Consider the following 26419-nt stretch of genomic DNA (forward strand, 5'->3'; position numbering starts at 1 on the left):
AGGCACAAAACAAAATTGGATCATAGCCTTTCTTGTAGAGAGGAGCCTTTGCACACATTGCCATTTTTTTTCTGTGCTTTATCTTTTATAAGTAAACTAAAGGCAACAAGTGAAATGCCCATGATAGAGGGGATTAAGAATCCTTCAAAAGCAAGACTCCATTTAGAAAGAAAAGACTTATCAAAACTGAGTTCTAACTGAGCTTCAATTAAGGTAATAGCAGTATTCAGGAAAAGAGTTCATCTGAATGAGAAATCAAAGCTCAGATCAGTGACTGTGGAAACAGCCTGGCCTCCAACTATTCATCAGTTGTTTTAGAAAGTGATTGTATAACATAGGTCATAAAAAAAAAAGGAAAAAAAAAAAAGGAAAAAAAATCCAAATGGATGTTGTATAGCTTTAATTTTGTATAGCTTTAATTATTGTAAGGGCATTTTTTATTACTCTTGAGTTTGAGAAAGTATTATGTAGATTGAGAGAAAGCAACATGTTCTATCTGACAACCTTGTATATGGATTAATAGAAAAATACCAGAGAATTTATTCATCACCAGCATCATAGAATGATCACAGAATACCAGGTTGGAAGGAACCTCAAGGATCATCTGGTTCAACCTTTCTTGGCAAAAGCATGGTCTACACAAGATGGCCCAGAACCCTGTCCAGCTTAATCTTAAGCGTCCAATTATGGCAAATCAACTACTGCCCTTGGGAGACTATTCCAGTGGTTGATTGTTCTCATTGTGAAAAATTTTCCTCTTGTGTCCATTCCTAATGTCCCCAGAACTAACTTACTCCCATTACCCCTTGTCTTTTCCCTGCGACTCCTTGTAAAAAGGGAGTTTCAATCTTCTTTGTAGCCACTCTTTAAATACTGCAACATGGTAATAAAGTTTTCCCTAAGCCTTCTTTTCTCAGGGCTAAAAAACCCCAGTTCTCTCAGGCTCTCCTCACACAGGCAGGCTTCCTAGTCCTTTCATCACCTTTGTGGTCCCTTAGGGACCATTAGGAATTGTTGAGAGAAAGACTTGCTGAATGAAAATGTGTGGGTTTTGCTACATAGCAGTTTGAATAAAGAAAAATGTAACTGAGTGGATGATTTGAAATAAAAAAAATATTCCAGTGATAGTTTTTTCTGGTTTTCCTATTCCATAAAGCTGGTAGATTTTAAATGTCATTCGTTCTTCACTTGTGGAACTTTAATATCATTTTAGATGTAGTCTTGGAAAGTAGAAGCCTGATAAAACACTTATTTGAATCCAAATGATTGAAACACCTTTTTTTTTTCATTGTGAGCTAGATCATGAGAAAAACTTTAATGCATTATAATATTTATTAAGTCCTGATAAAATTTATTTTGGGCAGAAGGAGTACTCTAATGTTTCAGAGTAAACTATATGCATTCATACACAAGCATGACACATCAGAAGTGAAGGAAGTGATCTGCAGGCTTTGGTGGTAGATTGGATACCTTTGGGAATAAAGATACCATTTTCCTCAGTGCTGATGATTCAGAACTTTAAATCTTTGTCTAGATAATTGCCTATAGGAAACAAGAATTTTGAAGTATGTCTTTTATACCTCAGTCATATTTGAAACATAGACTGTCACTGTACATAACTTACTTATTTTTAAATGCTTATTCACTTATATCTTCCATGCTTTAGATGGGAGTTCTTTGGCTAACTGCACCACAGTCCATCAGAAATGTACATTGGATGTTCTCATGCTCCTGTGCTGCAAATTGGAGCAACCCCAATCACAGCTTTACTCACTGTAATTGCCGATAATGCAAAATCAAATTTTTAAGCTTTGGTCCATAAGCAGCCTTGTACACAGTAATACAGATAATTATACATACTTTATTGTTACATAATCTCTGGCATAACTCTGATTACCAATGTTCAAGGAAAATTAATACAAATAATTAGGATACAGAAGGATTATTAGGATGCTAAAAGTTTTACAGGGTAGCTTATAAAAACATGAATTTGCTTAATTTACAAATTGCAGTGTGTAAAGTGATGTGATTAGTTTCTATGGTACCATCAAGAGGATAAGCATTGGGGAAGGAAAAGTAATTAACATAATTACAAGAAATCAGTTTTGAACACTTTCCAAATCAATGATATTTTTCACTGCTGTCTTTTTGAGCATTTGTAGGTGTGGTGTTGATCAGTGGGACTGGAAATATTTGCAAGAGCACAAAAGACATTTATTATCTTTAAATTCTGTTACTGTGAACAAGAAGAAATGAAACAATGGAAATCAGGGATCCTTACAGAATGCATACAATGATGTTATTGGTTACTTTTTAAATGTTATTAACCTACAATCTGAATAAAATCTGTACAATAAGCAGAAAATTCATATGTGTAAAGTTTTTTTGTAAAGCAAGAAATAAAGCTTTCTTGAAGTTTGGTTTTCATGACAATATGAATTTTAACTGATTACCAGCAGTATTTCTAAAATTAGTGTAAAGCTATCTGGCTCAGAAAAAGCTTTACCTCAAAATAAATAAGGCACAGGTACTATAACAAAGGGGAACTCATTGAAGAGGTATCATTAGTTACGTTTACATCATTTTCATGTTATTATATTATTATATAATATTATTATTACTTATTATTACATGTTTTGGAGTTGAGTTACTAATAAAGAGGTTAGTTAAGAAAGGGAAAGAAGAAAAGGATTAAAACCCCACAGACCTCCATGGAGGGGGTTTGAACAATTAGCCATTAGCAGACGACAGAAATCTGGGTTAGATATAGAAAGTCTGATGAAAGAATGATGACTCATATTTGCTGGATTCTTTCTTTTGCTGCTGGAAATCATTTCTGGCTTCTTCTTGACTGCATTTCCATTTTCAGACTTCCAATCAATATAGGAAGAGGCATGTTCTGGACCTTAGGCTTTCCGTAAATTATATAGGAGGTGTCACATCTGAATAGGTCTATTATTCATTATTGATGCTGGACATTCAAGAAATATGAGGGACATCAGGTTTGGAACCGTAGCTTAGAGTTCAAGATGGACTATCAATAAGTGCAGAAAGCAGTAAAGAAACCGACTGATCAGGAAACTAAGTAACAGTTACTACAGCTTCAAGGCTTATCATTTTTATCAAGAACAATAATGGCTAGTATTACTGTATCAGAAGGTAGTCATTGCTTGTGATGTCCCAGCGATTTTGATTAGAATAATTTTAATAACTCTAAGTAATTCATAAGGACAAAACACTAAGTGGAGTCCACGCAATAATGAAATTGGTCTGTATGTGCATTCCCTAGTGCCAGAGGTGCATCTAGACAACTCTGTTCTTATTCACTGGGCTCAAATCCTTGTTTCCATTTATTGTTTTCTCTTTGCCATGGCACATTCCAGAAAATTAATCAAATGACAGGAAGAAATGTAAACAAATGCTTTTATTTTAAATACAGAGATTAAAATTTCTCCTTTAATCAGTTTCTGTTACAACTTATTAAGTCAACAGGATGATGAAAGAGCTGTCATAATCTTATTGTGACAATGAGGTTCATCATCCAGTTGTGACATCACTAGTCATTGTGGGAATTGTATAACAGTAATAAACAGTGAGGGACCTTGTGTCATTGTTAATGGTGCTGCTGGAGGGCCGGCCTGCACAGTGAGCCAAAAAGATGGGATCCTGTGCTAATGTCCAGGAACATGGGGAGATAGGAGATTGCTGTTGGCTGTAGGAATTTGTCTGTTGACAGTGTCTGGCTATGAGACACATGGTTATGAGACACATGCCTTCACAACCATGGTTACTGTAAAATATTTTCTTACAACCTTTAGAAGTCCTCTTTTCTCTGCTTCAAAAGGGCATGCAAGGGCAGAACAGTCATGGCATGGCAGCAGCACAGAGGAAAAGATGCTGAGTAGTTACTCGATATTTATGCCTGCTTGTTGCTCATCACAAAAGCTCTCCTTAAGAATCAACTCTGCTTTGGATCATTAGAGTTTTTTTAAATCCAAATGTATTTTCTTTAGGATGATTTAGTAATATAGCAAGAATGCTTTCTGTAAATTCTTCATTCAGAGGGTTGCTGAGAGTCCTAATCTTATACAGCCATTTGAATTTGCATTTGCCCAGACTTTCAGGATGAACCTCACTCACCTATATGTATAAATCCAAGGAACAGCCTGATTTTGCTCTTTGTGCCAAGAACTGAGATTGCTTTTGGCCTTATTGAGAACAGGCGGTCTTTCGCTATTTTTTTTTTTTCAGATCTGTAGCTCCAGAGAAAACTTTATGTCTATACCTTCCTTTCTCTAGGGATTTCTTCAGTAGCTATCTCTTGGCAGGCTCTTTGAAGGCAGAGGGCATCTTTAGTCATTGATTCATTTGGATATGGGAATGCCACTACAGAAACTTTTGCAGGTTTGGGTTTTTTCAGCTTTATAGCACTATCAACACAGCAAGGTCTGTTAAAACCCACAAAAATATCAAAAATACTGCAGCAACTAATGTTCCAGGAAACATACTCAAATGAAACATGTCAAGAAACCCACTAACACAAACAAATTACTTCAAAATAATGGAAAAGGTCAATATTACAGCTTCCATCAGGGGCATGAAATCAGGCCAACATATGGTTTGGAGCAAACAAGCACTCAATTTATACAAGGGATATGAGTGATAAGAAAATATATAAACAGCACAGGGAAACATTTTTATTAGGACATAATAGATACTGAGAATTCAGGTACAAAATTCACTGAGGAAAGGTTTTAACATATTGAAAATGTACATTTCATAGTAAAAGCAATGTTGGACTCTTGTATTCATGGTAGTAACTGAAATATAAATATAGAACTGCCTACACAGTGTCTAGCATAGCATAATGCATTTACTGTATATACTGTGGATGTTATGGGTGTGGAAGAGCCTGTAATATTTTGTTGGTTTGTTTGGCTATAAATCCAGGGTAGTATTTATTTTGAAGAAAAATGTTCTTCAGAGCAAGTCACAGACTGTATAGATTTCACCCATCATGTGCCTGACATTTGAAAATAACTACAACTGTTGCCAGAAAACATTTATTTGTCTTGTAAATCCTATTTGTTAAAAAATATGTAGGTAGAACCTATAATGCTGGTTTATTGCCCAATGTTTTGCTTTCCAATAGTGTCACAGGATCTGAACTGATGTTTGTAGGCTGATCCTCTCTTGGGAACAAACAAACTAGGTTATTCAATAGGCTGGGGGAAATAAGGCTTCAGCCATGAAGGAAAATATATTCTTTAGTCATAGCCTACTAAGACTGACAGGTTTTTTAACATACTGGAAAAGAGAACATGGAAATTGTCTTCTTTCTTGGATGATTAGCACATTGATAGTACCACATGCAGATGACATTTGTAAAAACCATGTAGAAAAGTGGAGGAGCCTGGAGTCCTCTGAAATGTAGCCCTTCTATACTTGGATTTCTGGGAAAGAAAGGAAGTTTGGAACTGAATACATAAATTCTGACAAGAAGGAAAATACAGGGGAAAAGGATACTGGGAGGTTAGCTGATTTTTTTCTTTCTTAAAAAGCTTTATCTGGAGGGTAGAAAACAGATCTTTGACTACTTGGAGCTAGATACTGTTTCAGACATGAATTTGTATCCACTGTTGTAAAAGCACAACAGATTATTATTCTTTTTTTCATTTATAGTAGATAAAAACCCAACATAACTGAGAATCCTCCTTCCCCTACTTTTTTTTTTTTTTTTTTTTTTTTTTTTTTTTTTTTTCTTTTTTCCCCTCAGGAGTTCTCCATCTTTGATGTTGATTATCTGACCACTTTGGAAAGGGAGTCCTGACTCCTACCTTAGGTTAGTACAATACATATAAAATATCTCCTTCAGTGCTACAGGAGGTAGTACTGGCAGGAAGACAATTCTGACGTGCTAGAGGAAAGCACTCTGCAGCAGATTAAGAGTTTATTACACATTAGCATACTTTGCTGGCTTTTTAAAAAAATATGTTTTCTCCAGGAAAAAAAATATTTTCGGTGTTATTTTGTACTATGCTGACTTTTTAAAGATATTTTTAAGTAATTGAAGTGAAAAGTAGTATTTAATAGTCATACTATTTAATCCTTCTTCTATTTACATATACAAGTGTTTTTCCCCATTGATTTAACAGAAAAGTTATTATAAATGCAAATAGAGACTCTCAATTTATTCCACAAAGGAAGATGAATATCATGCATATATCATATCTGTACTGTAATCAGATTGAAAAGATCATGCCTTCTATTCCATAACTTCCTATACATATTTACTCCTATTTCTGTCATGGTATAGGAAGATCCAGAGGAAGAAAACGAAAAAAAGAGGGATTTTTTATTAAACTTCTACCAGTCAAGAAATGTAAGTTGCAGAAACAGCCTTTGTACATACTACATAGCACTGATTAATGAGAATAGTCTGTTAACAATGAATTGCAGTTATTGTTTTCAGGAAAAAACTGCATCAAAAGACAGTCATAGGCATCTTTATCTCCCTTGCTGGAGGAAAATCTTTGGGATCACTTACTATAAGAAGGAAGTTTAAATGAAGAAAACACAAATCAACAAATGTAAAAGATGTTTAGATTGGTCTATTTTTCACAGAGAAATCTATTTTGTAATTAGATATTTTTTTGAAGCCTACACATTACTGAAGAATAACAGTTCACTTATAGCTTAACCTTTCAGTTCTTAATACTTCCTAAAGATTTTTGGTATCAAGACTAGCATCTTGCATACCATTCTGCTAGTGTTAATGTGGGCGCATAAGAATACCCTGGTTTGTGTGCCATTATGATAGATGATTTAATAAGCTGTTCAGATGTGGATAGTCTACTTTAAGAATACCCAGCTAGGGTGGCTAGCTAGGAAGTATGGTTAGCTAGAAAGCATAGGCATACAAGGAAGTATGAATTTTCAAACCTCTTTAAAGTTTCTTTGATTACCAATTCCAGTTTTCTAGCAGAAAGTGCATGCAAGTATAAAATATTAGTAGCATTTCTTCAAAACACAGCCTTTTACTTTGACAATAAAATAAGAATATGGGGCTTTTGTCAGATTAGTCACCTGCAGACTGTTAAAAGTATTGCTTATGATAGATACATGTCTTTTAATTCCTTTTCCCATTACATCTGGATTATGTGAGAGAAGTGGATTCCCTGATTATTATTGAACTGCTCTGGTCTGACCTTCCAGCTTGTCCAAGTCTGATAGGTAAATTGGTTTACTGCATCTTGTAGAGGAAAATTCTGCTGCCTTACAGCTATTGCTGTGGTTTCATGTGAAAAAATATTTTCCAATTATTATGTAAATTATCTCATTTTAAAATATATGTACAGGATATGAATTATAAAGAAATTAAATAGTTATGTTTTCAAGTGAGTGTTTGATGGTGCATGATTATGTCCTCTTTAAGAGAACTAAGATTATAATTCCAGCTGTCAGGAATTCCAGTTCACAGAAAATATATAGAAGTTTTTCAGATCAAACAAAAAAAGTAACAATAAGTCAAGGAAGAGAGAATTGTAAACCTGAGGCTTTCCTAAAGAACTTAGGAGTAATACAAATAGAAAAAATAATTTCTAGGTGAATTTAGGCTTCACAGAATGCTCAAGTTCAGCAAGGTATCAGCATACTCCCCCTTTGATCTGACTCTGTTGCTGAAATCTGTTGTCTTTGGTAGGGGTTCCCTGAGTATTGCATGTGTACGTGGGTTGTAGGGGGGTTGTGTCATTTATTTGAAGGCCCTTATGTAGTCTGCAGTGAGTCAGGACTGGCAAAACAGTTATATCTCATATTAAGATCCTGATAGGACCAGACAACAAAAGTAGGAAAGAATTCTCTAGTTTTAACTAGAGCTGGGAAAAGAAACCAAAATCTTATAAAAAATGTAGTCAGCGCTGCGCTTCTAGAGATTTTTTTTAAAAAAAAAAAGACAGGCCAAAACTTTAAAAAAAGATAAATATCAAAAACTTCCTCTTACAACAACAATAACAGTAACAACAACAACTACTGTCAGATTTAACTACTTTGGGTCAACTGATGAATCTGTGTGGTGTCAGTGAAAAATTACTGAAATACATAGCCATAATATTGCAAATGAAGTAATATTAGCCCACTTCAACATTCAGATCTAATGCAAATGGTGGAAATATTTTAAATACAATACAGTAATTAACATATGCCTAAATTAAGTCTGAATTTACCACCACTGAAATGGCAATATGCTCCAGGTACTGCAGTTTAAGTCATTCACAGCTACATAGGAAGCAGCATAATTAATTTTGTTCTTTTTGACCTACTTTCACATTTTTAGCAAAAGCCTTGCTCTGAAATTTCCTCTAAAAGTATGTAACTTTTAAAGCTCTTGTTTTTAGGAAGGACTTTGCAGTGTAACAGAAAATTTCAGGCTTAGTTCTTCACTGGTGTGACATGACTGATATGCAGGCTGAAGTTTGTTTTTTCTGCACCAGAAGCATCAACAGTGTAATTTAATGCTTAAAACATTATTGAAGCAGCTGTAGGGTACTCTGGATGTATCTATTTTCAAGTTGTTTTTATTAGTATACATAAGGAAGAACTTTGCTTTTATCACCTTCTTGGCTAAAAAAAAAAAATAGAGTTTATGGGTGTTTGCTATACGTAAGATATTCTGCTGCTCCATTTGAGCAAGTCTGAACTTTGAAGGTGATGGGCAGTAACCAAAAGCAGAGCTGTTGAAAAAGTCCTGGGTGATGTTAGAAATACTAGTTCTGGATTACAGTGTGCTCCTGTACAAATGCATCACTGTTCTTTTAAAACACCTTGTATAAAACTACCTTGCCTTACAAGACAGGTTCTTCTTAATTTTCTTTGTGTGCATTCCTTGCACAAAAAGCAAGGGTTTTTTTAATGAAAACTTGTCCACATCTTTTTATTTCTAACAGAGAAAGGAAGGTTACTACTTTCAATTTTATAGAAAAATGTGAAATGCTGTACAATTTTTTTTTTTTCCTGACTGTGATCTCCCATGTTGTGGGTCAATGGGTACTGCATAGTAAAACATTGATTTCTACATCTTTTTGGTATTTTTATTTTTCTTCATTAAGTGAATTGCTGTTCAGTGACAAGTTAATGCTACCACTGGAAGTTCTCTATTAAACAAACCAACAAACTAACAGGTAATTAATTAATGGAAAAAAAAAAAAAAACAACAAAACCCTTTTAATAGAAAACTTTAAAGATAAAGACAATTCCTGTTGCCACTGGAAATATGAGGAATTCAAGGGACAGATTTGAATTTCTGTGATATAATGTTTACAACAGAATGTGAATCTGAGTCTATAACATTGTTTATCCAATAGGATATGCAGACAATGTTCTTTTATTTTATAGTAGTAAATCAAGCCTTGCTGTGATGTCTCTCATACAATTCAATTATATTTGACAGAATGAGTTTATGTGGTCTTAGTACACACTACTTTTCCCCAGAAGTCAAAAGGACGTGTCCTTTCTACTCTTATGGTTGCTTTCCTAGATCTAAGAAAAGGCACTGAAGATTGAGTTGGAAGATTCCCTTAACAAAAGAGAATCTAAATGGCATTTCTGATCTTAATCACTTTTCCCCAGTGCTACTCTTTATGCCAAGTTTATCTTCCAGAGAAGCAAAAATTGCTAGGGGTATCACAGTAAATTTTTATCATTCATGAAGCTTCTCTATGACTCTCATATGCAATTTGGTGTGAAGAAGAAAATTTTAGGAGGCATGTCTGATACCCTGCTGGGAATGCCAAACACTGACTTGTAGGAAGGTTCTGATTCTGAAAAGAGCATAAGGCCTTTCTTGTCCTTCACACCTATAAAGTCATGTCATAAAAGAATTAAGAGCTACTCCAAAGATTAAGCGGGTTTAGATGGCATTTTATGAACGCTTGCTCTTACTGTATGTAGAGGAATGAAGGCCGTGGGTTGATCAGCACTGATAACATGCAGCTGTGGCCTTGCCTCAAAGGCAGTGGGTTGATTGACATGGATGATGTGCAGCTGTAGCTCAGTCCTGCTAAGTGGTTAAATAGCCCTGAGGATTGCGGGTGGGGGAGCAGTGTGGCTTGGCCTCTGGAAGAAGGAGAAACAGCACAGACAATAGGAGATGACCCATGGTAAAGCCTTGTTGCAGCCTACTAGTTTGTTTGTGCTGCAACATTTGGTGCTCTGCGTGAGGCTTGAACTCATGACCTTCAGATTATGAGACTGAGCTGGACTCTGACTACAACAACTGTACACTTCTGGAATTGCCTAGTGTTCTTCACTGGTTAAGTTTTTCTTCTGACACCAACTTTCTGGGTTTTCTTTTCTGTTTTTAATGCTTTTTTTTTTTTTTCCTCCTTACAGACCTTCTTTTTTTAGTCAGTTCTGATCCTTGAAAAAGTATTACTCCTTAAATTCATATCACATTCTGAATTCCTAGTAATACAGGTTTTCTGCCACTGCTATCTAGGAATATTTGACTGTGTGATTTTTCTGTCTAATAGTTTATATATAAGTGCATTTCTCCACTCCAAGCTACTTAACTAAAGGTGCTATGTCCACTCTTTCTATAATAGTATACTTGGGATTTTATTCAACCCTTTTATAAGGTACACTTATCATGGAATGTCAGGACACTTTAAAACTTGAAAGAGGAAAACTTTTTAGTAATCAAAAAGGGATAGTTAAACTCTATTAATTGTGCTGTCAGGGACTTGTGATGCCAGAACTTTGATATTTGATGATGAGCATTACACCCTGATCACAATGGTGCTCTAAAGTCATCCAAATCACTACCACAAAACAGAATAATTTTGTAAGAAAAAGAGGACAAGGTGTGCATGAAAATGTGGGGAAGTTCAAAGAAATGATATCCCAGAAAATGTGTTAGGATAAACTTCAGCTGTATATATGATTCACCCAGTGGATGAATGACCTTCCTAGTAAATAAGGAAAAGGCTGTTGATATTATCTACCTGGACCTCAATAAAGCCCTTGACACAGTCTCCCACAGCATTCTCATGGAGAAACTGGCTGCTCGTGGCTTGGACACATGTACTCTATGCTGGGCTAAAAACTGGCTGGATGGCCGGGCCCAAAGAGCGGTATTAAATGGAGTTACATCCAATTGGTGGCCAGTCACAAGTGGTGTTCCCCAGGGCTCAGTATTGGGGCCAGTTCTACTTAATGTCTTTATCAATGATCTGGATGAGGGGATTGAGTGCAACATCAGAAAGCTTGCAGACAACACCAAGTTGTGGGGGAGCGTTGATCTGCCTGAGGGGAGGAAGGCTCTGCAGAGGGATCTGGACAGGCTGGACCGATGGGCTGAGAACAATGGTATGAGGTTCAACAAGGAGAAGTGCCGGGTCCTGCCCCTGGGTCACAACAACCCCATGCAATGCTACAGGCTTGGGGCAGAGTGGCTGCAAAGCTGCCTGGAGGCAAAGGCCCTGGGGGTGCTGGCTGACAGCTGGCTGAACATGAGCCAGCAGTGTGCCCAGGTGGCCAAGAAGGCCAACAGCACCCTGGCTGGTATCAGAAACTGTGTGGCCAGCAGGACAGGGGCAGTGATCGTCCCCCTGTACTGGGCACTGGTGAGGCTGCACCTTGAATACTGTGTTCAGTTTGGGGCCCCTCACTGCAAGAAAGACATTGAGGTGCTGGAGTGTGTCCAGAGAAGGACATCGAAGCCGGTGAAGGGTCTGGAGGACAAGTCTTGTGAGGAGCAGCTGAGGGAACTGGGGTTATTTAGTCTGAGGAAAAAAAGAGGCTCAGGGGAGACCTTACTGTTCTCTACAGCTCCCTGAAAGGAGGTTATAGGCAGGAAGGTGTCTGTCTCTTTTCCCAGATAACTACTGACAAGAAGAAATTGCCTCAGGTTGCACCAGGGGAAGTTTTATTTATACTTCATTATTTTTATTTCATTTATATTAAGAAAAATTTCACTGAAATAGCCGCCAGGCATTGGAACAGGCTGCTTAGAAAGGTGGTAGAATCGCCACCCTTGGAAGTGTTTAAAAAAGCACATAGGTGTGGTGCTTAGCGACGTGGTTTAGTGGTGGACTTGACAGTCCTGGTTTAATGATTGCACTCAATTTTCCAACATAAATGATTCTGTAGTCACTAATTACGGAGTGGGAAAAAGTGAAACAAACAAAAATTCTATGAAGTGCATAAGATGTTAAAAATCATTTAAGTCTCACTTAAGTCTTATTTTGACTAGTTACGGCCAGTTGCCTAAGGGTGAATTCCATCCTTGCATACACACTGCAAATCTAGCTGTTCATTTCTGTCTGCAAGAACCATCTCAGGACTTTATGTAGTAGAATATGTTAGTGAAAGTCCTCATTCATGAAATGCAGAAGATTTAAAAACATAGATTTAAATCCTCACCACAGTGTATCCAAAGTGACTCTAATCAATGTCTGTTTCAGTATGATTTTGTCAGGCTCTACAAATAAGATGGGCACATTGTCTTTGCTGCAGCTGTGTTTTCTTGTGTATTTATGGCACTTTATCAGTATGATGTTGTTTGTGCTCTGTGTCATGTTTCTACATGAAATCTTTGTAGTGTACACACCTTGAATGTAATTGTTCCAGTTTGCTTTTCTGGAGTACCGTTTCTTTTCTGATAGTCTGTTTATATCAATTCAGATGTTGAATACCCACAGGCAAGGAACCAGACATAATACATGATTGTAACATGTTATATAGATAAGGTCTTTCACAAGTACTGTGCATTTTCTGTGTATGTTACTGGGAAGGTTTTAAAAAAGCTGAAAAACAATGCTTAGGAAATGAGTTGGAAGGATACTTATTTTCAAAGGTAATAAAGGTCATAGGCTATTATGGAATCAAATTTATCTTAGTAGGAATTGAATACAGATGATAGAATTTTGCAAAGATTTACCAAAGTGCCTTATCTTTACATACAACTTTGTAGATGTGTAGCAAAAATCTCTGGCAGTTTATATTTCAGCATACAACCTGTCATCTCTGGTTTCTGCAGCCTGCAAGATAAAGTCACTAGATACAATAATACAAAATTTTTGAAAGTGAATCCATGGGTATAGTGTAATAGCCTGTATGCTTGTGTCCTACTCTGAGACAGCAAGTTTTCCCTTTACATTATGTTCCCTACCTACTGCTGTTCAGTGCTTATACTGTAATGAAGCAGCACAGCCAATTCCATTTCAGTACTGCCCAGCAGCCTGCTGAGTCAGAGCACACTGATTTTTTCTCACTCCATAGAGATTTTTATCCTGTGCCTGTTTAGATTTCAGTGTCTTCTCTGAACATCTACTTCAATCTTATGTCACCTGCAAGATGAAATTTCATTCTACAATACCTGTTCCTGTGGTTCATAGACTCTTGGAGAGGGTCACATGACTGCAGAGTCTTACATCTGTCTCAAATAGAAACAAAAGTAAAACTCGACTTCTGTCAGTCCGTACTTAAGCAACAGAGGAAGCCTTCTGCTGAGCTTGACTCTTCCAAAGAACACCAAAGACCTTGGGAATATCAGTTCCAGGATCCTTAGCAAAACGCATTTTCCTATTTGCCTTCTCCAGACATCACTAGTAATAATGACACTCCCTAGCACTCTGCAACTGTCTGAGTCTTGCTCAGCTGTTCAAGATCAGCCTGAAATCCTTTCTGGTGGTACTATACCTTGCTATGTTTTAGATTATCTGAAAATCAGAACTTTGCACATCTCCACCAGCAGCAGCTTTGACTGCCTCAGCATTGTTTTCACTTAGCATCACCTTGATATTAAGCTAGTCTTCAAGTTTGCGGCAGCAAATTTCTTTAGGGCTGTCATCCACTATCAGGTCATCCTTTCCTGAAGCCAGTGGGAGATCTCAGATCCTTAGATCTAGGTATTTCATCATCAATTTCCACCATCTAAACACTCAGGGATTCCATTGTTAGAGGCTGACCCTTGATTGCCCATCTGCACCAGTTTTCTTGTAAGTAATAAGAAGATGGTGATGGTGAATAATCTCTCTTGCTTAAAAACACTCACTAATTTTATCTTGTTTGCTTTTGTGCTGCCTCCAGACTTCCTTCTTCTGATGTGTTAGAAGTTAAAAACTGTTGGCCAAAGAGCTGCTGCAGGCAAACAAACATCAAAGGTTTTCAGGTGGCAATTTCCTCCTGCCTAATTAGGAAGAGAACTAGACTGCTGAATTTGTATAAAATTAATGTCTCCATTTGTGTGTTCTGACACAGATCTTTCCAGCAATGTGAGAAAAGAACTGCTATACACCTCTTAATGACACACATTTTCATGGAATTATTGATGTGTTGCACCCTGATTATATTCTCCAGGTCATACTTGCTGTGTTGAAGACCTCTCTCTGGGATGCTGAACCAATGGTTCTTTACTAAAGTGTTCAGGTTTTCAGAGAGGCCTGTTGCTGGTCTCTTCTTCCCCTTTGTACTTAGACTATTTTGAAATCTCTCTTGGAGAATAGTGCCGCTTTTAGCAGATAGGCAGACATTCTTCACTGGCACAACTGTGCAAGATTTCCATTCTGCACATCTGCCATGCACAGCTGACCTGAGTCCTAATCCCACCTTCATTTAGCAATACCATGATGTTTGCAAAACACCTGGAACTCGGATAACTTTTTTGTGGGATGGTATGCCCTTTGTAGGACATTGTGGCTTTGTAACTTTAGTGTCACTGATGGCAATGTATCTATGGTCACTCTTCAAGAAAGGGAGGTACTTCAACTGTAACCAGGGATTTTCTAGTTGAGTAGTCCACTTATACCATTGCCTTCCACCTGCTTTTGATCTGTCTCTTTTTTTTTTTTGGTTTTTTGTTTTTTTTTTTTTTTGGAAACAACTTTTTATTGAGAGAAACAGAAATAGCAACAAATGAGCTTTGTATAGTATGCATGAAAACATCGGAAGGTGCAATACCACAGTGCATACTTTGTAAAATGCAAACAAATCTGCCTGGTTTCAAATAACCAGGAGAATATTGTGTATGTATCTGTAACCCAATTACACATACTGAAGAACATATCCTAGCTAGAAGACACTTAGTCATACAACTAAATGAGAATGGCTGTTGAAGCCATCAATGTACTATGTTTTACTCTGTATTTAACTAAAGCAAAGCAATGCTTTGCAACCTGATTTGTTTAGCCCACTTTACTGTAGGGACAGCTTGAACTGGACAACTATTAGCACATAAACATTTATATGCATTTCATGGGGGAAAAAAAGGTTAACTACTGAGCAAATGTGAATAACTAATAGTTTCTTGTAAGGAACAATGGTGTATTTTGGCATGAAACTGTGCAGTGGTAATGTTGATTGTACTTCTGAAGCAATATCTACTCTTTAAAAATTCATGAAATTGACTCCTGAATGCCTAACACAAAGTTATATTTTACTTCATCACCATGGTAGCCTGAAAACTATTTTCTTTATGCTAGGTTGACAATTATTATTTTGAGTGGTGCAAAGCTTTCCATGAAATATTTATTAATCCTTTTTGCAGGAGGGCACGTTAAGGTCTGTATTTCTGTTTCTATCATTCTTCTGAAGTTTCCAAGACACTTGTCTTGTTTCTGCTTTCAGCCTTACTATTTCTCTTATTTAATATTTCTGTTTCTTAAAGTTAATAGGGAAGAAGTGGTTTTGTAATAACAGACTCCAAAAGCATCTCTATTTAATTCTCTACCTTTTAAGCAATAATATAAGCAATTAATGTGCAGAGTTTTCTTACAAATAAAACTTAACAAAATATAAATTCCAACCAATTTGGTTGTCCAATTTAAAAGCAGCAGATGAACATATGTCTATACAACAAAACAAACAGGAAATGAAAGAATAAAAATATCTTATAATAAGCAAATATTTGGATCACAAAGAAATTCAGTTTAATGGATACTATCATTAAAATTATTGACATACACTTTTTGCTTATATTCAGAGGAAGTGAGTAACCACTTTACATTTTTGTATATGGTTTAGCAGTCCTGCAAAATAAAATGTCTCTTTTATACATGCAGAAAAGATTCATGAAAGTAGTAACATTCAGGGGGTTGTTTTCTGAGATTTGACATCTCGGCATCATCTCAGAAATCTAAACTAATTTAATCATGAACTTAAAATTACACTATTTTCAGTGGAGAATGGGAAAAATTCTTAACTGAGTAAATGGTCCTCTGTTATTTAAACAACAGATGGTAAAACTGCATTTGAGAATCTTAATCAATGAAAATATTTTAAAAAATAATCTAGGCATATCTGATGTTAATCTGGTGATAATGATGAGGGGAAAAACAATAGTATTTGTAAGACCTGCTTAAAAAATATACTTTAAGTGAGATATAAACAGGATATCCCAATAAACAGAAACAGGTGCTTTACAAAATTAAATTTGAAGATGAAGTTAATAAGCCTTCCATCAAGTCATTGTAGATCAAGGTTTAGTAGTCTGCACAGCTAGGCCAGGTAAGGACTCTTCCATGAAAATAAGTCTTGGGAATTCATACATCTGTTTATCTTGTGGTAAACTTGCACCTGGTATAACACATAGAAGAACATAAACCTGTGACATGTAAGGGACCTCAAAGTGATCTTTAAAGCCCCCCTTTTTTTTTCAATTGGAGAAGGTTATGAAGGAAGCAATTAAAGTTTCTTAATGAATGTGCGTCTTTATCCAGGTATGACTGCAGGAGCTATTGAGATGGAATGAGACATAAACACTTGTCAAGACAAGTATTATTGCCGCATATATCTTTTTATATATTTATGAAATAAGCCATACTTGTCTTGGTCTTTCTTTTGTTTGTGATTTGGCAAATAAAGCTAAGCAGTAAATTGTAATGTTTCCAAAGTTGGGAGTGAAAGAATTGGAGTCTTCTCTCAATTGATATTTAGATCTGACATGGAACATGACTCAATATAATCAATATCAATGTACAGCAGATGAGTAGCAGGCACAAGAAATTTTTTCTGCTTGAGTAGAAATAAACATGAAAATGGTGTCTTGTTAGAAGACTAATATAGGCCTCCAAAGTTGTGCTTGTGTAATCATGTGTGTACACTGAGTGTGAAGAGATGAAACTGACCTTACATTTGTGACACTAAACAATTGACAATACTGTGAAATAAGTTATCTCCAATCAATCTTTGGAAATGTTTGAGGGGTGATAGTCAACTGAAGGAGACTGATATCAAGAAACCAGTCCAACCTGTGTATGTATTCATATTGAGAAAAATTAATAAGTATTTGTATTTGCAGATTGCTCTAAAGGACAAGTTCTGACCCAGCGATCTTTCATCAGTGGCTCTTATTTCAAGCAAAGGATTGCTGGGACTGGGAGCTTAAGTGGAAGCTTCAGCTAGCCTTACATAAAAAGTCGGCACCCTTGAATTGTATTTAATTGTCCAGTGGTGAGATACTGAGATACTTCACCCTTTACATAACAGTTATATTAATTACCATATGTTTTCTGCTCTGTTCTAGGGGTTAACTAGGTATTTCTATCCTTATCTCCTCCCTCCTCCTTCTGGTGTCTAACCCGAAATGGGCATAACATTGTGCAAATGAGGAGCTTCAAAAATATTTTTACAGGGACTAAAGTTTATATTCATTGTGAGGTAAAACTTTACTTCCCATCTGAGGTACTTTAAAATAAAAGTAAGCAAATTGCACAAAACTCTGGAAGCAAGGAAGGACAGATAGTTGATTTCACTGTTATTTTAACAATTACCTTGATAGCTAAGACTATTACTGAAGAGCTATAGGAAACCCAAATTCTTTTTTAATTTCCCTATCCAAGCCAATTTCAGTATAGTGTGTAGACTCCTGGAGACAGACTTGAAGTAAGTGCCTGATTTTTATTATGTTGAAGCTGTTACATATTTCATGAGTATTTGGATTTTAGGCCAAAAGAAGAAAATGAAAGCCATCCTTCAATCTGATCTTTAGCCACTCATTCACTGTTTCCAAACTTTTCTCAATGTCATTCTGCACAGACAAGAGAAAGGATATGAAATTAGTTGTCTTTCGTATGGTAGTTGCTTTCAACTACCATAAACTTTTTTTGATAGCTCACGTCAATCACCCTCTTCATCAGATAGTAAAAATTAACTTCAATTTCACAAGTAATTTTGGGTAGACAGTGACAAAACTTTCTGTCTAGTAATGATTCACAAATCTAGCTTGTTGCTAAGGTGCCATAGGTTAGGCATAGGAAAGTTAAATTATTTATATACATGTCATTTTATTTCCCAAATTCTTCATTTGTGGTAGGAGAGAAGATTCTGGATCTAACTTCTAACTTTTCTTTCAGGTTAGAGAAGATAGATATATGAAATATGTCAATATGTACACACACATATATAGTGTGTATAAATGTGTTGATAAAACTCTGTGGAGTTCCTAGTGAGTCAGTGCCAGCTCATTAGCACATACAATATTACTGATTCATTCATATACTTAGTCCTTGGTCAGTTTCTGAGCAGACGTGTAATCAATGACCTGCCTAGTAACTGTCTGATGACTCATCTCTTCTTAAACCCCTTTCTGCAAAAGTATTTCAATTTTTCAGAATTAGGAAGCAAATTCTCACAAGGATTTCTTACCTTTGGGAGCATAAAGTTGTATTTAAAAAAATGCAAGTACCAACAACAAAGTCATAAATCCTTACCAAATTCAAATTTCCAACCGGTTCAGGTTGCATCTTGTATTTAAGTGTCATATTCTTCAGTGCAGTGTTTGAAGATGCTTGAACATTACAGACATCAATGCAATAACAGATTTAAAAAAAAACCAAAACACTGTGACTTTACTTTAAATGAGATGCAGTTTTGGTACGTTTTACATGACTTACTGTCTTGTTTTTTTGGAAACTGTGTATATTTTAGACAAATAAATATATGTCACTTAGGAAATAACTTTATTTTTCCTATTTATCCATCACAAAAGCAAAAAGGAAAAATATAGTGTCTAAACAACATCAGAGATGTCTATTTTGGCCTAACCTCCTTCCTACAGTTTCTTCAGAAATATTATGCGTTTGAGTTACTTCACTTCTGAAGGGGTATGCCTGTCTTTTAATGTCTGGTTTTGTGTTCTTTCTCCTTAAAGGTATTTAAGTATGTTCTTATGTCCTTCTTTTCTTTTTTTCTTTTTTTTTTTTTTTCAGATTAACTGTGCTTTAAAAAGCGGCAAATTGCTAGATGATATGTTCTCAAACAGGTCTGAGCTGGCTTGGTTATCAGGAGGGCTGCTCCTTGATGTCTCTTTTACCACTTGTTTTGAAGAGCTGCTGCTTTTGTTTTTCCCTCACTTCTCCCATTCCTTTCTAGTATTAACTGTCCAGTCCTGTCTATCAGTGCCCCAGTGTGCTTTTGTTCTTTGCATGATTGTAATATTTATCTCTTTCTAAAGGTGGAGTTTCATGGCTAGTTGAAACTGTTCTAAAACCTTATTACTTTCATAAGAGACAGTCCCTCTATTGCAGCAGCTCTGGTGCTTTTACTGCCATAGTGAAACCTACAGGCTCATTGGTCTAAGGAGTAACCCCTACTAGAAAACAAACCAGAGAAAAATTTTGGGCAGACCAATAAAACAATCCAAGACTTCATGAACTTATGCTTGCATTTATCTGTAAAGGACAAAAGGAAAAAACATGTGCTTTATAAAAAGCTCTCTTATGATTCAAAATATTCTTAGGACTAAACTAGCACTGCCGTTTTACTTTTTAAAACAAAATACAAACAGGAAATAATCTAATCTCCTAGGTAGAGATTCAATTTGGAATGTAGCTTTTCTGTATTCTCAGTTACATTTGAGAAACCTAAAATACTAATTAATAACTTAGAAAGTGTTCCTCTAACAAGGGAAATATTTAATTTAAAATTGAATTCTCCTATGGATCTTTTATTTCTACTCAGAGTTAATTCTTTAGTAATATAGAGTAATACTTGGAAGTGCTCTACAAGTTTCTGCACTAACTTACAGCTCAGATTTTTAAAAGGAAGATATTCTCAAAATCTCTGAGAGCTCTTTGAGGAAACATTTTGTGTTCTGGGGGTGGGGGGAACCTATATAACCCACTTTTTTCCAGAAAAGGCTGTTTCTGATATTCTGACAAAAAGTATACATATAGTAATTTGTAGATGTACATCTTTTCTCTATTCTTATATTTGGGGAAAAATGTTTTCCAGAAAACTGTTGCGAACTTGAATGATTTTAAATTCTGTTCTTTAGAAAGCATGATTTTCATTTGTGTATGTTTACCAAAATAAAAAGGTTATTGTACTTAAATTCATCTAATCATAGCTTTTAAGTCTGATCTCATTTGGTAAGGAATTCCATGTGTTCTCAAAGGAAATATTTTCTAGATGCAGGCACCTTAGGAAAGCATTTTAATTATCTGTCTGAGATCACTCCTTCTCCCAGTATAGTGTAATGAATCTGATTTACTCAAATGTACAGTTAGCAAATGCCACTGTCATTACACAAGAATAATTGTGACTACATTTCTGCTTCAGATCTAGACAGTGTCTTAAATTCAGTATCTCATTTTGCTTCTCCTTTAATACCTCTTTTGAAGCAAGCAGCTGATAAGCCAACATAAGAATTCATCTTGCTCCGTCATCCTGTACATCAGGTTGAGGGATGCTGAGAATCATATAGAGGTTAGAGAAGTCTTCATTTTCAAAAGATCATTAATGCCTGCACACAACTCTGAATCTGTCCCTTAAGCTCTACATAGGTATGCATTTTACTAGTAGTCATAGATAATGCACTACTTGGCACTATTACAAGGGTTTGTTTGCAGGGATATTTTCTGTCAATGTATCTGTAAGAAAAAATATTTGGATGCATTTTTATTTTATGAAATGTATTTAGGATCATGGGACTCCATCTTATCAATGAGTTGCAATTTCCACTGGGAGTCAATTTAGATCTAGCTTGAAGTCTGAGTGACTGTGGTTTGTGGCTCCTGAAGAGAGAACACCAGAACTATTCTCTCTTATTTAGATAAATCTGACACATTTATAAATTCATGAGCTGAAATTGCTCTTCACAAAAGCACAATATCCTGTTTTTCATTCAGCACTGTTTCCATTTTCCAGTGCCCTGTCTGACTTTGCTCATAGGTTGGAAAGTATTGTGATGCATCATTTATGCTGCCTTCCACCTTTATTGACTGATGGCCTCCTTTTCTGTCAATCATTTCATTGTATTTTGTCAAAAATAATGTGGAAAAATTTACTGATGACTGAAGTGCATTCACCTGTAAACAAATGCTTGAGACTGAAATCAGAAGGAATGGTTAGCTAAGGTCATTTCAGTTACGACAAAGACCTACATGGAAGTCAAATGCAAGTATCCAATTGGCAAAGTGACAAATATAGTTTCTTTGTTTGATTAGAAGAGAAAGGCATATTATCAATAATTATTGAGAAGAGTTTTTGTCTTTTGAAAGACATTGGGTTTGATAGCATGTGCTCTACAGCGCTATGCAAAAGGCACAAATGTAAGGTGATTATATGACCTGACCACAGAACTGCCCAATTGCCTATCTCTTGCTCAAATCCAGAAGTGCTATATTCAAATACCACCCAGCCCTTTGCAGAAACATGTCAGAGCAGCAAGTCCAAGGCTGCTCCTCAAGGGAAGAACCAGGAACTGAGAGTGACTACAGCACCATGTCCTTACTGACCAGGGCACAGCCCTGCAGCAGCAGAGCTGGGTGGGCACTGTCCCAGGTAAGGGGAGGGGTTCAGGGTCCGTCCACTGAGTTCAGTCAAGAGCAGCAGAAGACTCTAATAGGGAAAAGGCTACAATGCAGGTCCAAGGTTCAAAGAAGCAGGGCCAGAAACAGGACTGGAGACTGCACATCCACAGCATAGGTCAGGCCAGGTCTGGGAGCCCAGACCCAAGACTACATAGAGCTCCTGGGCCTGTGGGCAGAAGGTGTGAGTGGGGGCTCCATGCACTCTTCTCTGAAGATAAAGAAAAACAGGTACAGAAGCATGGTCAAGAGGTTATGATGCTTGGTGACTTGTAGAAGAGTATATCTTAGAGCTGGTATTCCAGCTTAATGTAAGATTTATTGTGAAAAATGACTGGCTGGAATAACAGGAGCGTATAGGCTTCTGCAATGCAAAACCAACTGTGCTTATGTATTCTCAGTAAGGGTTCCTGCTGTGCATGCAGAGTGGGCAAATTGGTGATACTGTCAGGTTACCACAGGCCTCCTTTTTTCCTTTGTCCCTGTTGAGAAGACTGTTTTTATACCTTGTTCATCTGTATTTTCATAAATAATCACTGTCTCTTCCGATTTTTCAACAGCAATCATACTACCATAGATGCCACTCCATTAGGAAGCGCTTCTCAACACATTTCATGGTATATGGGCTGGGGAGTCATGTTGGAATGGTATCTATCATTAGCTGTGCTGAGATGCCAACAAATTAGAGGTGGAAGTCATGAGGTCACATTTTAAAAAGACACAAAATCCAAACCTCCAGTCATTCCTAGTACTCCAGACTGATTTTAGTTCTACAGTCATAGAATAGATCATGCAGAGGACAAAATCATTTGGCAGTTTAAACGCTCAAGAGTATGCTGCTTAAGGGCTATTTCAGAAAACAATGGAACAATGCAAGCAACTAAGTATGAGTGATGTCTGTATGTCAGACAAAGAAATATGCAGATGTGACCATAGCAGGATGTCAGAACCATCTGTTCCTTTTGTTTTGAGTAAAGTGAAGCTTAGGTGGAAAAAAGTATCCTTCAGACAGCTAAGCCATGCCTTTCAAAAGGTAAAAAGGCATTATGCTGTAAAAAGTCAGCATTTAGGCAAGCACAGGAAAAACTGTTGGATGAACAAGCACACCTGAGGTGCTTAGAAGTAAGAGACCATCCGTTAACAAATGGCAAATGTAGAATTTGCTTACAGCTAACTGGTGACAAAGGCATGCCATTGCAATACTCTGTATGCATCCAAACAGATAAACTGTGTATTGTTAGCTGAGAACTGAGGCTGCACAGGCTTAAAAGCTTATCACTGTTATTACTGACTATAGCATTTTTTCTCTTTACTGGGTCATAATTATCATGTCTCTTTCTTTTCCACAGACTGACCATTTTTCACTTGTTTCCACTGCCAGGCTGTAGTTCTTTTACCAAGCAAGAACAGTAATGAGAAGGGTGTATTCACTATTCCAGCTTTTATCACATTCTCATATAATAAGTACTGGGTCTTGGGCTATTGGAAAAGGTTTGACAGAATAGTTAGTTTCACATAAATTATGGAAAATCTGTATATTACCTCACATTTCCACATAAACTTACAATAAAATGAAGAAAAAGAATTTCAGTACTTCACATGTAACACTGTGTTGCTTTAGTTTGACAGAAAATGGACATTATCTTAAGTTTTTACTATACTTACCCATAGAAAGATAATATAGTTTTCATAAGAGAGCACCTGCAAATTTATCACTGTCCTTTACCTTCACATGTCTTCCTTATCATTGATCTAAATGCCTCATTTCCCAATCTGTAAAATGGGATAGTACTATGCTACAATGCAGGCTTTTTATGTCAAATGCTCAAATAAAAATCCAATATAGGTGATATCAGTATCTCATGTTTGTAAATTTTGATGAGGAAAGAGAGATACATGTATGTGTAGTTTGGAAACATAACTGCCTGTGCACAGCATCTGGAAAAACATCAGCACGAACCTAGGAAAAAGTTCTTTAGGTGGTATATTCAGCTATAACTATGACTAATAGGATGGGGTTTTTAAAAGTAAGATTTAAAGTGAATATCACTAAAAGCTCTCTGAGTGAGACTGTAGTGTGGCTTGCTTTCAATGACACCAATGGAGAGGCATCTTGTTAGAGAACTGGATTAAAAACCTCTGAAAATATTGTATATTGTAGCATTGCATTTTTTTGATTGGACAGCAACTGCAAAATCTCTAATTCTAATTGTCTTTTTTCCGTTTGTCTCTTTCTCATAAAATAAATTTTAACAAACCAACAGATGAGATTTGTAGTAACTGTTTCCATCCGTTCCTGTGACAGAATTTGATTTAAAAAAAGCTAAGAATATTCTGTACTCAAAGTGCATTTTGAAGTTTTGGGGTGTTTCAATCATAATAAAGCAGACTTTTTGCTTTAATACACTGTTGGGGTTTATGAAGTCATGAGTGTTAAGTGAAATGGTCTGAGACTTTCACTGAATTTTTCTCCCTGGATATCCTCAGCAGTCTAATTGGCATTTTAACCCTAATGATATGTAATGCTGTAAATTTTTTGTTTTACTTAACTGGTCACAAAAAATAACGTGAACCTTTTATTTAATTACTGTTCAATGAAATCATTCATATTTTACAAAGAGAAGGGAAAACCATCTACAATAAACAAACCCAAATCTTATAGCTACCATCCTAATTTATATAGTAGCCTTTTATGTTTCCCAGAGTTCTTCACAGACAAATCGTACAGAACTACAGGAAGGGAAAGTAATCCATCTCAAAGCCATTTTGAAAAGACATGTTGTCATTGTGCTTGTAAAAATGTTCCAAAAATGAACACAGTGAATATTTGCTGGAAGCAAGTGGTATATCCAGGATGCCAGCCAAGAAATGTTGTTTCAAATTGTTATTTTCTTTATTCAGTCACTGAAGTAATACATCACAGAGTACATAAACTGAGACAAAAATAAATAATAAACATTACTGAAAACAAAATGATAATAAATTACAAAATATGAAATATTAAAATATTGCAAGCAAAATATGGCAATGTGTGAAAATCACGGGAGCTCTTTTGTCTTCTTATCAGCTTTGGAAAGCATGTTATAACTGCAGCTTTATTTTTGGCAGTAGATTAATATGCTTTTGTTTTAAACCTCAGTCTCAACACTGAACAGAAGTACAGGTGTGTGAGTCCTGCTTCCAAAAAGATACAGTTTGGATTCTGTGTGTTTTGTGAAACACTGTAGACTGACCATCCTATCCACATTCAAATTAAAATTGAAATTTTATATTTTCCATTGTGTTGGAATATTCAAATTCACTATATCTGTATTAATAATAAAAGATTAAAAGTTCATGGCATATTACAAAAGTGATTAAGATTTCTGGGAAAGCACTTGGGTCCCCCCTGCAATGTGTATGCTGATGTATAGCTAAATAACTTAGTTTAGGCTATTACGTGACGAGTTTGTACTGAAAAATAGTTATAGGTAGGATGAAACTGTGAAAACACTATATGAATTTAGGGAAAAGTTAAAGGCTAATTATTTTTTTTTTAAGTTAATTTTTAGCTCTGACATGCATACTTACATTAGGAATCAACTTCTCATCCTTTCAGAGAGAAGAAATAGAAGTGGTGTTCTCCAGCAGGAAGACGGAGGGGAGGGACCATTTTACGATGTCCAAAGTCATATGAATGTGTATGTTCTCTATGGGCAAGTAGCAGATGTGTATATACCATAGGTAAGTTGTAACTCTAACAGAAGAAAAACATTATCTTCTGAGACTAGAGTGGTTGAGCTGAATGACGTCAGAGCGTGGAGAGATTCTTCAAAGGCTTTTTCAGGTACTTTATTAATCAGTCTTTTCTTCAAACTAGCAAACCCAGTACTGCCAAGGAACAGCACAGATGCACAGAGAAGTTTGTATTTTCACTTCAGGTTGGCATAGAGGGACTGAGACCAAAGAAGCAGCCCCCGCTGAGGGCTGGGGGAGGAGGCATCGGGTGGGCAAAGGGCAAAAGATCCCAGTCAGGAGTCTGTCCCACTGAAAGTTGCTCATCTGCCATCCTGCACCAAGGGAATGCCACTTTAAGCAGAAGCTCTGCTGGAAGCAAGAGGCAGATTGGGGTGGTGGCCAACTGCTACCAGAAAAATAGTAAGCTAGGTTTGTGACTGCAGGGAGAATTTCAGGGTGATTTTCTTGCAAAGTGCACAAAAGTGTCAGAACTTGTGAGATGTCTCTACAAACTGCTGGGAAACAACAGAGACAGTCTGTAGCTTGTATGCATAGGAATAAAAATAGCAGAGTGAAATGCGGGAGAGAGATTAGGTGGGGAAGGAGTGGAATTTAGGCTTTTAAGGATGTTTTAAGAATACTAAACTAGTGCTGTTTGCAGTGCTCTCAGTAAATGGGACCGAAGAAGAGAAGCGAACTTTTAATGCCAGGCTGAGAAGCCAGTAGTAAGGATTCAGATGCATCAAAAGCTGAGGACATCTCTAGCATAATGGATGCTCATGCAGGAGAGATGTACTTCATCTGAATGATAAGTGGGCCAAGCTGCTAGCACTTAATGTGAAGGAAGTTGAGACTGAGCTTTCCTATGAAAGAATAAGAGAAAGCTGACAAGTAAA

This window comes from Falco biarmicus, chromosome 3 (genome assembly GCF_023638135.1).
Source record: "Falco biarmicus isolate bFalBia1 chromosome 3, bFalBia1.pri, whole genome shotgun sequence".
NCBI classification, from domain to species: domain Eukaryota; kingdom Metazoa; phylum Chordata; class Aves; order Falconiformes; family Falconidae; genus Falco; species Falco biarmicus.